This window comes from Gopherus evgoodei, chromosome 6, assembly GCF_007399415.2.
Source record: "Gopherus evgoodei ecotype Sinaloan lineage chromosome 6, rGopEvg1_v1.p, whole genome shotgun sequence".
NCBI lineage: Eukaryota > Metazoa > Chordata > Testudines > Testudinidae > Gopherus > Gopherus evgoodei.
In genome coordinates, this window is record NC_044327.1 from 121,302,158 (window position 1) to 121,317,707 (window position 15,550).

The window sequence follows — 15,550 nt, forward strand, 5'->3', positions numbered from 1 at the left end:
GTTGTTACCATTCACCGTTTCTGATACATATGGTTGTTCTTATGTGCTGGCTTGTCCTAATTTGCTAAAACTTGACTGCGGTGTGGGACGGAAGCATAAAGTGTTCAGCTTCCAAACGAGCCTGCCTGGATTCATTGTAGTGGGACGCGGGACACATGGATAATTTCAACTCTTAATTTCATTAGGGTTCGCCTTCAATATACTTCTATGCTTGTGCGATCTCTCACCGTTGTAGTTCATCAACTCAGCAGGGAGCAATCCCCTTGTCCTATTGCCTTGACTGAGAAAGGTTTCTGATCAAAGGGAGTGTAGATTCCAGCAAGCTCCTGGGGTAATGTTTCATTAGAGATGAAAAGGTTGTTCAGAAAGAGATTTTGAAGTCGGTATGGTAAAGATGAGCCAGAGTGGTTTGTTTCCGTGCAGCTATATTTTATTCCCCAGGGGCTGGGTAGAAAGGGCAGAGAGAAGTATTTTGGATTTCCACTTTCCATTACTGAACGCCATCTATGCTCACCTGAAACTTTTCCTGGCAGAAACAATTCCTGTCTATTTATTACAGGTCAAAATATGGCTGCCATCACACAGAGGCATTGGTGGTGGTGGTGGTAGTCATGAGAAGAGGGACAAAAAGTCCTTTCCCTCTCCCAAACAGTCCCATGCATGTGGAAGCCATAATGTTGCTGCTGCCTAAATACACTGATGGGTAGGGGCAGAAGGCACGGCCAGCTGTACTGAGTACCCCAGAGAAGCCATGCGCTGTGCGGAATGTATGCTGCTACATCTATTCTATACTGGTGAGGGCAACCCTCACTCCACTGTGCTCCTGGTGGCCCCAGGGCTTCCCCTGGCTTCCACCAGCACAAACGTGCCTGCTACCACCACTGCTTGAAGATGTATCACCTTCTCCTCCTCCACCCCATTGCTCAAGCTTTAGAGCCATAACTGAGCCTGCAGTTGGTGAAGTGCTGATGATCTCTGTAAAACATGACAGAGGATTATTATAACTGTTACTACTGAGGATCTCAAACTCAGACAAACCTAGTGGGGAGGCAAAGAGTTTTAGTGAAAAACTGATGTGGTGTTTTCGGTGAGGTGAACAGCTCTTTAGAGGTTCGCGCTTCTCCCATGAACACACAAATGAGCCAGTGAAGCAGCCTAGCAAAATAAACCTATCCTGCTACTTACATTAGGAGCATAATACTGCAGCTGACAGAATCTGATATAAACAAGTATCACACAGATCTCTCTATCATTCCCAGAGCTTTCGGCTCAGCTCGCACATGCCCGGCCCAGTCACACTCCCCACTTTCATCTGTCTTCTCTCACTCAGCACAAAATGAAATACACACAAGATGACATTTGGAAAGATGAGAGTTTCAGTTGATGAACCTGCCAGGTAATAGCTGCTGCTGGAAATACAGCAGGGGAGTATACCAGAGAGGCCTTTGGAGAATTTACAGGGGGAATCCAGAAAGTTTATAACTTGGGAATCTGCAAAAAGTACAGGGACCTGAGAGCTAGGATTTCCACTGACCTGGTGTGTAACCTTGGGCAAGTCACATCACCTTGTGTGCCTCCAGTTTCTCCTCTCAACTTTCTCCTCCTCTGGTCCAGGGGAAGCACAGTGTGATCGAGGGGGATACCTCTGGTATGAGTGTGACAGAGCACAGCATGAGAAAGTTCAGAGGTAACAAACCTTTATGGATGATTGATGCCCTGTCACAATTTGTTACCGTTGTGAAATCTCCATTGTAAATGTGGACACAAGTACAGAGAGGTATTTTTCAAAATATATAACCTTTATTATTGTAACAAGGTACATAAACAAGAACATTTTAGTTTTCATTTCAACAGTTTTTAAAAAACAAACATCTGGACATATTTAGAGATACAGTTATTACCACTCTTTACTGAAATGTACAATAATGTTATAATTCTACTTCTCATTTATATTTCAGCAGTGTTGTTTGAAGAAAACAAAAATACTTCTCTTAACTAAATCATTATACAATATACATTTTAGTTAAATAACTGAACTATGCACACTTGTTGCATCTGTACTCTTTCTTCTCATTAGTCAGCTTTTCTTCATTGATTCCCTCTGGAAGGCAGGGCACATGTGCCCACCTCTTACAGGAGTTGCACTGCACCTTTGATAAATAATAGATTAGAAAATGAAATCATAAAGCTACCAATTGTACAGATAATTTCAACTAACTGGTAAAAGTTACAAAATAATATTCTTTCCACATAGTCATATCTTGAGTGATGATTCTATCAGCAGCAGTGGAAAAAATTGCTACTGTGGAATTATTACAAGAATCGTGATCCTTAGGCAGGTTATTACGTTGGAACAATATGCAGCTGGCTACATCTTCGGCCATGTGCCTTGTTCTTGTATCGCACATAAAACTATTCTTAACCATTTTGTGTTTCTTACCATCATGTCATCTTTATTTAATTTTTTATTGCAAGTCACATAGTTGCAGTATAAGCAGTAGTCCTGTACACACTCTGAAAAAATCAATGAAATGTTGTCAAATGATGGTTACATTGTGACCAAAACTGTAAACAGAAATCTTGATTTATTCATTAGTGTCAGTTACGCCAAAAAATTAACTGATTTGCAAATACTTTTCCTTTTTGGGAGGTCATAGTTACATTTTGTTTGGAGCCCCCGTCTATGAGTCTCCAAATTTTGGTTTACTGTTCGTGGCTATAAAGATATCCAAACAGATTTAACTGCTTTATCAATAGCAACAATTCACTCCTGCCACATTTTTAACATTACTTATAGACATTATTCATACAGATTCACCATTAGAGAACCAAATCTGTACGTGTATTAAGATAACTCTTTGTGATATGACTTCATTCCACTCTTTCAGTTATCTTCCTATATGCTATGGGCCCATTAAGTATATCTAACAAATTTATTACCTGACTCTTTCATTAAAAGAATTGCTATTTTTCTTCTAAATGTAGTTAGAGCCTCTTGTGTGGTTTCTACACTACTTATGTCTTTATACTGTAAATATGTTTCTGCAAACTAATAACACTTCTAATTAGAGAAAAATCACAATCATATATCATTAACAATCAATACTAAACATTTGGCACTGAAAACCTTTAGGATTAGTGGTCCACAGTTGTGCTCATCACTTTGTCTTTTGTTTTCTACTATTTTGGTTTTCCAATTCCCTGACAGTTTTGCAGTTAGTTGGTGGAGGAAAGACCTGAAATTTGAAGGAAGTACAGTAGCTGACTGTATAAGAGGGATTTGATTTTTCTTGCAATTTCTGTACATGTTTTGTAACCCTTTCTTTCTCTACTTGCAATGATTGAATGATCACATGTATGCACTTGGTTTCCTATAATTGTATCTGAGTCTTATGCTACCTATATCACTTGCTTTGCTGTGGCCAGTATTGCTACTAACCTCATGACCCAAGCTAAATGCTAGTGTTTTGTGCCCACTTTCAAAGAAGTAGTTAGCTGTGCTCAAATCTCCCAGATTCACTCATTGTCCATTATTAAGCACAGTCAGCACAAGTGCATGGTGTTTCCATTTCTCTTTGTTGCTATCTGGAGAATATTATCCTCATTGTAATAGTTTTAAAAAAAAATTATTACCAACTCTTTGGTTTCCATTAGTGTTATCTATAAGTGAACATGAATCAACATATGTTATTGGAAATATGATAATTACAACAATTTTCTAATGATTTTTGCATGCAGATCTTATCATTTGTAATGTGTCACTAACACATAAGAGAAAATCATATTGTCAGTTCCTACAATACAATAGTGCAGACTATATTCCTTATATTTACATTGCCAACAGAATAACACAGTCTTCACACTAGCATTTTATTTTCTAAACTGCAGTCCTCAGAATTTCAAGACTTACATTACAGTTCCATTTTCATTTTCCATGTGTTGAAGTTATTAAAAACCCAGTATAACAGGAAATTATGTCACTGGTACACAGCAGTATTTGAATCCTATGTATAATATATTAAGTGCAGACAATCCCAAAATATAAATAATGGAAACCATCTTACCACAATAACCCAGTGATTTGGAGCATTGAAAGGAAGCAATGCTATATCACTTTGCAGAATTCCACTCTGTGATCATTGAAAAAAGAATAAAAAATGCAGTAATACTTGCCTGTGAAGCAAAGCAGTTAGTGTGGATTACATTGTATTTCCGAATTTCAGGACATGCTTACTATTACACATTCCCCAAAATAGCATAGTATGATGAGGTCAGGCCTGATGGCTATAGGAGAGTGGTGGAAGGCAGGTATATTAACCCCAGGATAAACAGACCCCTTTTCCCTTGGTAACTGAGCAGGGGTTACTCCATGTTAATTGGGAAACCTGGGGCCAATCAAGGGGCTTGTTAAGAGTCTCCGCTCCAGCCAGCTAGGGGTGCATGATAGGAGCTGTGGGAGAAAGGTGCTGTGGAAAGCTGGGCGTGCAGACGCTGATAAGCACCAGGAAGGAAACATCACTGGTACAGAGACAAAGGGCAGGGGAAACGCTGCCCAACAAGGCCAACAGCCCTTCCAAGCCCTGGAGGTCTGAGGGAAGAGTCCCCACCAGAGGGGAGAGACTGAACTGGGTGTCTGGTCTGTTGCCACCATATGCAGAGAGGCTACCACAGACTAAGAGCCTCCCCTCCTGCTCTCTCTCTCCCCCAGTCTGTTCCCCTCCTCTCCCCCTCCCTCAAGGAGGCTGAGAGGAACCCTGCCCAGGCAAGGTGTGCACAACAAGCCCAGGGGCATGGGGAAATTCTGAGGGAGAGAGGAATACCCCAGCCCACTGCTAAGCGGAAGCAAGGAACCCACCAAGGAACAGAATGAGCTCTGCCCTAATAGTTTTTTACTGTTTCTTAAGACTGTGCTTAATTGCCTTCCTGAAAATGGGAATTGTCCATGTTGAGCATGAAAGGTTGTTAACATTTACCTTCTCCATTTTCATTTGGCTTGCTCTGCCTGACAGAATGGTAGTAGCAACTACCGAGGAGATGGTTTGTACCTGTTAACACTCAAGGAAGTTGTTAATGTGGCACACAAAAAACACAATAGAATTCATAAAAAGAAAAAAAAAAAGGGCATGGAAAAGATCCTTACTGTTACAAAAAACATGTGTAAGATAGTTGACAAATCTTGTTTTTGAGACCGCATGTGGTCTGTTGTACTTAGTTTAAAAACTAACTAAGCAGTGCATATACTTGTGTTGATATCATGGTCTTACTGAGCTGTATATCAAAACGAATGTGGCTCTATACATGTTACGGATTGTATCTCGGGTATATACCTCAAATTACTTCTGAGTACATGTTTGGCAGCAGTAAGTACAGTGAGATGCAGCATTTAGAGGTTTGTATTCACAATTTCAGGGTCTGTGTGGTTAAATGTGTCTTAGCACATATTCATCTGATAGTTTGATTATTGATATAATTGTGATTTCCATGTAGCATCACAATAAGTGGCCTCCCTTGTGCTTGCTTTCTCAATCACACAATGCAAGTACGCATCAATAACCTACAACAGATGTTGAAAGAATAGTTAACATTTGAAAACATCTGAGTAATCAATCCGGTCACCTTCCATGTTTACAGCTATTTCAACTTACCTCATCAGTCAGCCATCTTTCTAGCATCAGGTCACAAAATGCAGTGTCATACAAACTGATTTTTCTTACTTTGGCCTCCAGTCTGTCTGTAATCTTGTGGGTCAGTACAAATTTTACTAGGGGAAAAAAAATAACGCATATTACATGCATGGTAACACAATTACTTTTTCCTCTGTTTGCCCATCCTTATTGCAGCCTTTATTACATGGAAACTATTGACATGCTTCATAAATGGAAGTGTGTTAACATATTCTTTAAAAACACATGTGTGGTAAGCAATTACCTTTGAGAAACCATTCTTTGTCTTCCTCCTCCTCCATAGGCATGTCATCAACATCACTTGAATGACTGCTTGAAACTTCTGCCACTACACACTCCTCTTCTTCCGTGTCTGTGATCTCCACCTTTATCATGTGCTGTCGTGAGGCTTGTGATATGCATTGCCTCCCATTTCTCCTACCTCTTCTGAGGCGACTGTTTTCACAGTGTCATCCACAGCAGTTTCCATGTCCATGTTTTCTTGTGATCTGTTTTCAGCAGCTAATGTTGGAGGCTCTTTAAATAGTTTTAAGTGGGATATACTGTACATAGATTCTAAGTTTCTAATGAGATGGTTTCTAATTTAACCTTTTTACCCTCTACAGTGGTAACTTTGTATGGTCCACAGTAGGTAGGTCGTAGTGGCCCGCCCTTTCTTGTTTTCCTTCTCGCATTCAGTAACATGACGCTGTCCCCAACTTTGAATGTTATTTTCCCATGTTTACAAGTCTTAGTTTTGGTATACTGTATTTGTTGCTTTTCTTGTGCTTTAGAAATATTACTAGTAGCCAGTTCAATGTCAGCATCACATCTAGATTTCATATTTATGCTGTTATCTTTGTAGTACTCCTCACCGAGTTCCTCAAAATCTGTTGGCTTTGTAAACAAATGGAGAGGTTGTGTTTGTAAAATGAACACTCACAGAATAACATATGCACCTGAAAGCTGATGGTCCTTAAAGACACTTACTGTGTAACTGTGTGAGACTTGGTCTGGGAATGTTGCTTCAAAGCCATACAGTAGTCAAAAGTGACATTTTGGAGGTTATGTTTGCTTTTGATTGCAAAGAAAATAAAATGTCACCAAGCAATTCCTCCCAGTTACTCCCAGTGTCATCAACCAGCTTCCGCAATGCTCTGTAACAAATAGTGATGGATTATTTGTGGTGGAGGGGAAAGGACTGTCTTTACTGAGAGAAATTATATGCAATCCAAAAGGCATAAAGAGGCCATCCTAGTTCATTGATATGATTTTTTTTCTTGAAATATAAGACCAGTGGATGTGCAATATACTAAAATTTTGAAGCAAATTGTAGCTTCTGTCATGGTGCATTCTCCTTGCTATTAATACTGTAATTTTCCCAGCCCTAAAGTTACCTTTCGATGGATTTGTTTGTGTTTTCAGCCAGTCCAATGGTTTGTGGGTGGTATGGGCTGATGTAGCGACATTGTATTCCCAATTTTTTGCAAATTTCTAGGTTATACTGAAAGAAAAAAGCTATGTCATAAACTTTCCTTTGGACAGGTTTGGTGGCTAAAAAGAGACCAAAGAATAAAATGTTATAGCCGCTCCGATGAGGTGACCAGCAGTAATCCTTGCCAAAGTTGAATGGGAGTTTAATAGAAACTTGTCAGTAAAAATGCCCATAAAGAAAACTCACAAGGGCAATGAAGCCCATGTTCACTGTCAGCTGTCTGTGATCTGAAAGCGTGATTGAAGACATAGTAAAAAAACAACCTTAGAAATAAGTATTTACCTCATTAATGAATTCTGACCCATGGTCTGTCAATATATGCTGTGGCCATCCAAATCGCTGAATAATTTTTTACATTTTCTTTGACATCTCAGATGCTGACTTATTTCGAAAGGGAAATGCTTCAACCCATCTTGTAAGATAGTCTGTGGCTGTCCGTATATACATCAGTGTCCCTTCTTTGTTGCCAGTAATGGCCCTATTAAATCCATTCCCACCAATTCAAAGGGCCGAATGACCTGTATGTAAGGGAACCGGTTGGAGTCATATTTTGGATTTCTCTTATTTCATATTCTCAGTAAGCCCATAAGTAGCAAGCATACTGATCACTATGGTGTGGGTTCCACAACTACACTGTCAGAATCTAATTTCCATTTGTAAAAACAGAACAAAAAGAAATAAACAGAAGGAAGTCAACAAAAAAGTAATACAGGAATACTTCTAAGAAAAATAATACAACAATAAACCTGCAGAAATATGGCAGTGCAAGGAGCAATAGAGCTCCTGTTGTGCCACTCTCATGCATTGCATTCGGTGGGAATTAAAGGCCTCATTGTGTAGCAGTGGTAAAAATGGATAATGATAAGCAATTATGTTTGACTCTCTATTTATAAGATTTCTTAACAGTTTTTAAGGGAAGAGAATGAGACTAGATATCATGTATATGGAGTCCACACTAAGAATGTTCCTAATACTTTGACACAGGAAGGAAGGTAAAAGGAAATTCTGAAGAAATTTAGTAGATGTCTGAGTCGAAAACTCACCCTTACGCTTTTCAAGGTGGTATCCAGATTTAATTCCTTTCCCACTTTCTGGCAACACAGACATCATGAAACCTAGTTTAGATGAAATAATTGGATCACATTAAAATTCTTGTATGAAAATATTATTGCAAGGGAAGGGATTGTACATTTTGCAGCAAATGTATAATTACTGTTTTTTTGCAATGTAAATGTAAAATTTTTATTTAAAATACAAAGTAAATATTTCAGGATTTAGTTTTATTTTGGAACAGAGCCAATCGGCGATGTCTTTTGTCATCTCAGGCCAATAGTATCTTGTGCCATTGTTGTTTGGACTATTTCTTGATGTCCACCCCGTGGACTCTCATGATACTGTTCAAAGAGTTGTAGGACTTGTGTCCACAATGACAATCTTTCTTCCTTTGGCAGAATGAAAAAGTGGCCCCTCTGATAATCAGAGAAGATGGAGATGTGATGATGACACATCATGTGATGATGCTTAAGCAATGATCAGATATTTTCAAAGTCATAGATTCATTATAAGGCATATGCATATACAAGATATCTGAATACTGAATGGGTCGTTCTGCCTTTGGTAAGGGGTGGGTGGGTGGCATTTCAATATATGACAATGAGTAGATGTTAAATAAAAATTTTAAACGAGAAGTCATTGCTCTGTGAACATTTATGGACTGTTGTTTGTAGGATACACTGGATAACATACTTAAGAAATATAAAATTTAGGCTTTTTGGTAATATTTATATTTCATACTCTTTTGTCATATAACTGAGAAATACCTTGTTACAGTGCCTACATATGTAGGTGCGACAGAGTGCTAAGTAAGAAACCCTGAGTCGGCACTCTGTTCCCAGCACCTCCAATCAGGCATATGAGGCAGACCTGTGCCTAATTTGTGGGTGGGGCAGGGCAGAAAGGCCAATTAAGCCATTAGCCAGAGCCCACAAATAGGCACAGGAAGGAAGAGAAAAGGGAGGAAAGCAGGCAGTGAGAACGAGAGAGAGATTGCTCTCCCTTTGCCTGTAAAGGTGCTAAGTATGCTGTGAAGGTGGTAGGACTAGGGTTACCAACTTTCTACTCTCACAGAACCAAACACCCTTGCCCTGCCCCTCCTCTGAGGCTCCACCCCTGCTGGGCCCCTTCTTCAAGGCCTTTCCCCTGCTCACTACATCACCCCTCCCTCTGTTGCTTGCTCTTGCCCACCCTCACTGGGCTCAAATTTTCAGTGGGGTGCAGGAGGGGGTACAAGCTCTGGGCTAGGGGTGTGAGTTCTGGGGTGAGGCCAGAAATGAGGGGTTCAAGATGGGGGGGGGCTCTGGGCTGGGGAAGGGGGTGGGATGTGTGTGGGGGTGCAGGCTCTGGGGTGGAGCTGGAGATGAGGGGTTTAGAATGCAGGAGGGTGCTCCAGGCTGGGGCTAAGGGGTTTGGAGGGTGGGAGGAGGATCAGGGCTGGGGTAAGGGGTTGGGGTGCAGGAGGGAGTGAGGAGTGCAGGTTTGGGGCGGTGCATACCTCAGGCGGTTTCCAGAAGCAGCAGCATGTCCCCCCTCCAGCTCCTATAAGGGGGTGCAGCCAGATGGCTCTACACGCTGCCCCATCCACGGGTGCCACCCCTCTGTCCCTCCCCACGGTTGCTTGGGAGCTTCAGAGCCGGTGACTGCGGAAGGGGCAGAGCGGTGCACAGAGCCACCTGCTACGTAGGAGCAAGAATGGAGGGACATGTCACTGCTTCTGGGAGGCATGCGGAGCCACAGAAGGCAGGGAGCCTGCCTTAGCCATGCTGTGCTACTAACTGAACTCTTACCGGCCCGGTCAGTGTTGCTGATCAGAGCTGCCAGGGTCAGTTTTTGACTGGCTGTTGCGGTAGAAAACTGGATAGCTGGCAGCTGTAGGTGGGACTCAATTATAAATAAACTGCACGGGGTGTTGAACCAGAACAAGGATCGATGCATGGTTTGTATACCGAGACAGAAGTGGGACCAAGGAGGCCCTGGTGCAGTAGGCAAAGGAAATTTTCTCAGAAATGTGAAGAAAATTAATCCTGGTCCCAGTGAAGGTAAATTTAACACTTCAAGTAATCCCAGTGTTGGGAGATCAGGACCATCATGTATATGCTGAAGATTCTATTGTGTTCTTTGTATTTATTACATGAGGAAAAGAATTGCTTACCTTCCAAAGAAAAGTTGGAAGCAAATCGACACAGTTTAAGTCTTCATGCTTTATTCATTCCTTCTGGATATGTGCTACTCCTTTTATATGCCAATACCTGTGCAATTTTTTCCTCAAAAGATTTCACTGAGAAGAGAACATTACACACTGTTAACTTTCACAACATTGCAAACATCAAAAATCTATGCATATAATAATCAGTTTATTTTGTAGATATAACATGAAAATTGCAGACACATACATAAGGAAAGCCGAACTCAACGAACTCCACAATGCAGCGTCAGTCATAGGCCAATCACAAGGTCTACATAAATAAATTTGAGCTATGTGCATAAGTTCAAAGTATTTCTGGTATACAAAGTCTGGCAGCATTTGATCCATGGAAATCACATTTCATTTGAAATAATGAGATCACCTGTAACATTTTATCAGAGTGAAATCATTGTAACTCAGGATACAGCACAAGAATGAGAATTTTGAAAAAGGCACAAGTAGCAGTGTTTGCAGACACTGTTCAATATATTGAGAAATCAACGAAAACCCTCTTCTTATCCACCTTATCTGCCATACTGATGTTTCCTAGTTCCTTTCCTAGTCAATGTGTTTTTGAAAAATCAGTTATCTGAAATACATAAACCCATGTAACACACATTTATGTATCATGATAACAGGCATGAAAAACCTTTAAAAAGCAAAAGCATGCATTTGTACAACATCTCATAATCATATGACAGTCCTTAATTAAGGGGTTCAGGGTCACAGCCTTATGTGTATGATGTCTATTACTCAAGAAATCATAAGTCACATATTAGCTGTATGACCAGATGTTAGTCAACATCCTCACAGTATCTATTAGACAGCACTTGATACCAAACACATTTTTGGAGTAGAGAGGACCAAGCCCACATTCCTTATCTTTTCAGGACTCTTTAAAACACTTTGCAAGTGGAATTTCATGGCTATTGTATGAAAACCCCTTAATGAAAGTCTGAGCATTTAAAAAGAAATCTTTATTAGTCCCTTTCCACTGCATAGTAGGTCATCCAGTCTATTAGTTCAGAAACATTGAATGCACACAAAATATTGAGAGTAGTGAAAAGCATTATAAATATTATGTGAAATACATATGAATTCCTTTTGAAAGCAAGCTCATAGGCAGAAAATCTACCCTTGTGCTTTATACAGACTTCCATTTTTGTCACTGTTACCTTTTTGCTCCATACGTGTGTGTATCACCAGAAAAATTACACTCAGAGCCGTGATGCTCACATGTTACCTCATTGCGCTCTCATTTAATTTGAGACATTTTTCTTGAACTTTGTCCTCACAGTTAAAACTGAACTTGTCTTGTGGTGTTCTCATTAAATTTTTAGCAGTGAGGAAAAGGCCTATGTCTGCATATGTAGACACAAGATATACTATACACACCTGGATTATTCTTCAGTGGCTGATATCAGATCCTTCTTCTTCTCAGTTTGCTGATCTGAGCTGAAGTGTCTGTCTTCCCAGAGTGAGGCCCCCTCATGTCATTGTCCCCCTTTTATATCTTCCCCCCCCCCCTTCTTTTGCTGTGATCTGAGTCAAAACAGTTCCCATTTTGTAGAGTTATCTCTGAGAGGTTTCTGTTGCACGCGGTTCCTGGGATAAGCCCTATGCTTCTGTGCATTTCCTCAATAAGCCACTCACATTGTCTGGCCTCATCCAACATAGCACATTTGAAATGCAGAGACATGATCAATATTCCCAGCTTCAGATACAAAAATGATACATGCATACAAATTGGATAAACACATTCAGTAGGTCAAATGTTATCAATGATCTTGTGTAAAGTATATCTTAGCTATGTCTTATCTATATCACAAGCATATTTTCATGAAGAACATGGAGTATAATCAGCAAAGAATCCTGTGGCACTTTATAGACTAACAGATGTTTTGGAGCATGAGCTTTCGCGGGTGAATACCTACTTTGTCAGATGCATGTAGTGGAAATTTCCAGGGGCAGGTGTGTGTGTGTGTGTGTGTGTGTGTGTGTGTGTATATATATATGCAAGCAAGCTAGAGATAACGAGGTTAGTTCAATCAGGTAGGATGAGGCCCTGTTCTAACAGTTGAGGTGTGAAAACCAAGGGAGGAGAAACTGGTTTTGTAGTTGGCAAGCCATTCACAGTCTTTGTTTAATCCTGAGCTGATGGTGTCAAATTTGCAGATGAACTGAAGCTCAGGCCTTGTCTACACTACAAAGTTGCAGCGCTGGTGAGGGAGTTACAGCGCTGCAACTTAGGATGTGTACACACCTGCAGGGCATTACCAGCGCTGCAACTCCCTGTTTGCAGCGCTGGCCGTACACCCGGTCGTGCCTCGGGTGTAGAGGATCCAGCGCTGGTCATCAGGTGTAGACACTCACCAGCGTTTTTGTTGACCTCCGTGGAATAAGCAGGTATCCCAGCATACCTGAGGAAGCCTCTCTGGTAATTAAGCAAACTCCACTGCCCTCCAAGCAGGTCTCCTTCCCCGCGGTGTGCTCTGGCGTTCCCCGACCCCCCCTCCAAGCAGGTCTCCTTCCCCGCGGTGTGCTCTGGCGTTCCCCGACCCCCCCCTCCAAGCAGGTATCCAGCCCCGCGGTGTGCAACAGCGCTGCAGCGTGGCCACATCTAACACCACTTGCAGCGCTGGTTGCTGTAAGTGTGGCCACTCGGCAGCGCTGGCCCTATACCGCTGTACTAATACAGCTGTAACAACCAGCGCTGCAAAATTGTAGATGTAGACATACCCTCAGCAGTGTAGAGCAAGGAAGTTTTCAGCTCATCAAGATATTGTGGTGAAAGGGGCTGCTTGTTCGAATGGCTAATGGAGCATGGGAATATTCTGTGCTGCCAAAGCATTAGTTGAACTGTTGCACAGGTAAAATGGGAAAAGGCCCTGGAGGCCTATTGAATTAATAAGAACAGAAACTGAACTGTGGACAAGACAATCATGACAATTGCCAGGGTGAATAAAAATCAGTGATTTTTAAAAAAAATTCCGATTTTTTAATTTAAATCGGATTTTTGTGATAAAATGCTTTTTGAGGAAAAAACCTATCTAAAGATATCTTTGAGTTATAATTTATCTTAGTTAAAACTATATCATAATGGAATAGGGATTATAAATACTAATTCTATAGTATGAGAGAATATATTCATGTAATGTTTAAGAAAAGTTTTGTAAATGAGTTCCAATAGTTCATGGATTAGGGACCCAATCTTATGGGGTTCCAGGGGCTTCTGTATAGATTATATAGGTTAATCTTTCCATCTACCCAATGGAACTCAGTTTTAAGACTAGAAGATATCATCAGAGATGCTTAGTTTTGCAATTCTCAAACTGTGGATTTCTGTTTCCAGAGGTAACATGCTTGTTAACAGTAAAAATGTTTTTAAATAAATAAATAAATATATATAAGTGAGAAATAAGACCTCAACCCTATTGTTCCTTTGCAAATTTGTGTACACAGAGTCAATCCCTTACCTCTCTCTAAAAGTGTGAAGTTTCAAAAAGTTCAATGAGTAGAAGATTGTTAGGGACGGAATAGATCTGGACAAGGAGAAGAAGTCTGGAGATAAATGAGAGAAGGCAGTAGAAACATAAGTGAAACTGTTTGAGCGGCATGTTCCAGAAGTCTTGAGGTCTTTCTGAGTGTAGCCTTCATTGATTTGAGATCTACTGTACCATTCTCTCACTAGAAGGGAAAACCTATAAAGGCAGCAAGCCATAAGAGAGACCCAGTTTGGGTCTTATCTATCTCTGAGTTGTGAAGAATACGTATTAAGGTTCTAACAACCAACAAGAATGCCCTTTTATGTAGAAATCCATCATTACATTGAATCTTCCTGACTAGTTATTTAAATCATGATTTAAATCAATTTGATTTAAATCAAATCCACTTTGACAGTTGCACAGACCCCTAACTACACTGCTTTCAGCATTTCACCACCTCTCCTGCTACTGCTGGAAAAGTGCATGAAGTTGGTTTGTAATGATTATCTCTAGCACAAGTTAGCAGCATCTACTAAGGGAAGAGAGTTTTCATTGAGATTCCTTCATCTTTCTTACTTGTTAATGGTGCCAGAAAGTCTCCCCCACCCCTTGGTCAAAAAAAACCAAAACCAAACTAAGCCTACATGCAAGAGTGGAGCACTGCAGAAGTTCAGTGTGTCAGACAAGTCCGCAGACAGCACTGATCAGGGGAACCATGACATTCACAGCTTTGCTGGAAAAGCAGTGGCATCAAGGACATGTGGGATGGGAGAGGGGTTCCTTTAGCTCTGATGAGCTGCCATAGACCTTGGGTTGTGACTTCTAGTTATTTTTGTGACACATTCTTTTCCCAATTTGCCGCATGTGGGAGTGAGCAGAAAGCAAATAGTGTAGTCTATCTAGTTTGAGATAAGCTGAAGCTCTGAATTGTACAGCCTTACAGCTGACAGTCAGTGTTCTTGTTAAAGCTTTACAGGGCCAAAATCCCTTTCTGTTGTAAACATCTCCCTACTTTGTCTTTTTAATGCCTATGGAACTCAGCAAACTGTTGTGTAGTGCACAGATCACCTGACAGTTCATTTCACTCTTAAGGGAGCCGGGCTGTAAAATTGTTCAGCATAAATGATACTGGTATTCCTCACCTCGAAGTGAGTTAAAAATTAGAGTAAGTCATTGCAGAGACTTCACTTCCAAAATCTAGAAGTGTTAGAAATGGAAGAAGAACAGCAACTAAAACTTGTGGATAATGAAACAAGTCACACCATGTCCGAAGGGGGCTAGATAGATGCTTTACTGATCACACAAAGTGATGTGGTCCCTGCTTGTGAAGAATTTTAGAGTCTAACTTCAAAATATGATGAGTCGGGCTGTGTAGAAAGGGGTGTTGGGGTGTGTACCAAGGGGCTGGGTTAAGAAAGCACAGAAGTTACAGCAATACAGTCATGTAGTCAGTCCTTGAGGCATTTATTCGTCTTGGTTCATTTAGACTATTTTTTTTTTAACTAATAATAATTATCTGTCTTCTTGTGAGAATAGTGAATCTTGAGAGTTTTTACTTGATGGATCACAATGAAGGACATTCCATATTTGAGGGTGTATGTGACTAAAGCATTGTTATGGTGAGAAGCAGACAAATGGAGCGTAGAAGCTGGCCTCGGTGGTGGAG

The 15,550-nt window shown here is 40.7% G+C and overlaps 1 protein-coding gene across 3 annotated transcripts in view; it reads left to right on the forward strand.

Moving 5' to 3' along the window:
• The window catches only part of DYM (dymeclin), a 349,716-nt gene that overhangs the window by 579 nt on the left and 333,587 nt on the right, over positions 1-15,550 (forward strand). The gene's annotated exons all lie outside the window — the stretch shown is intronic.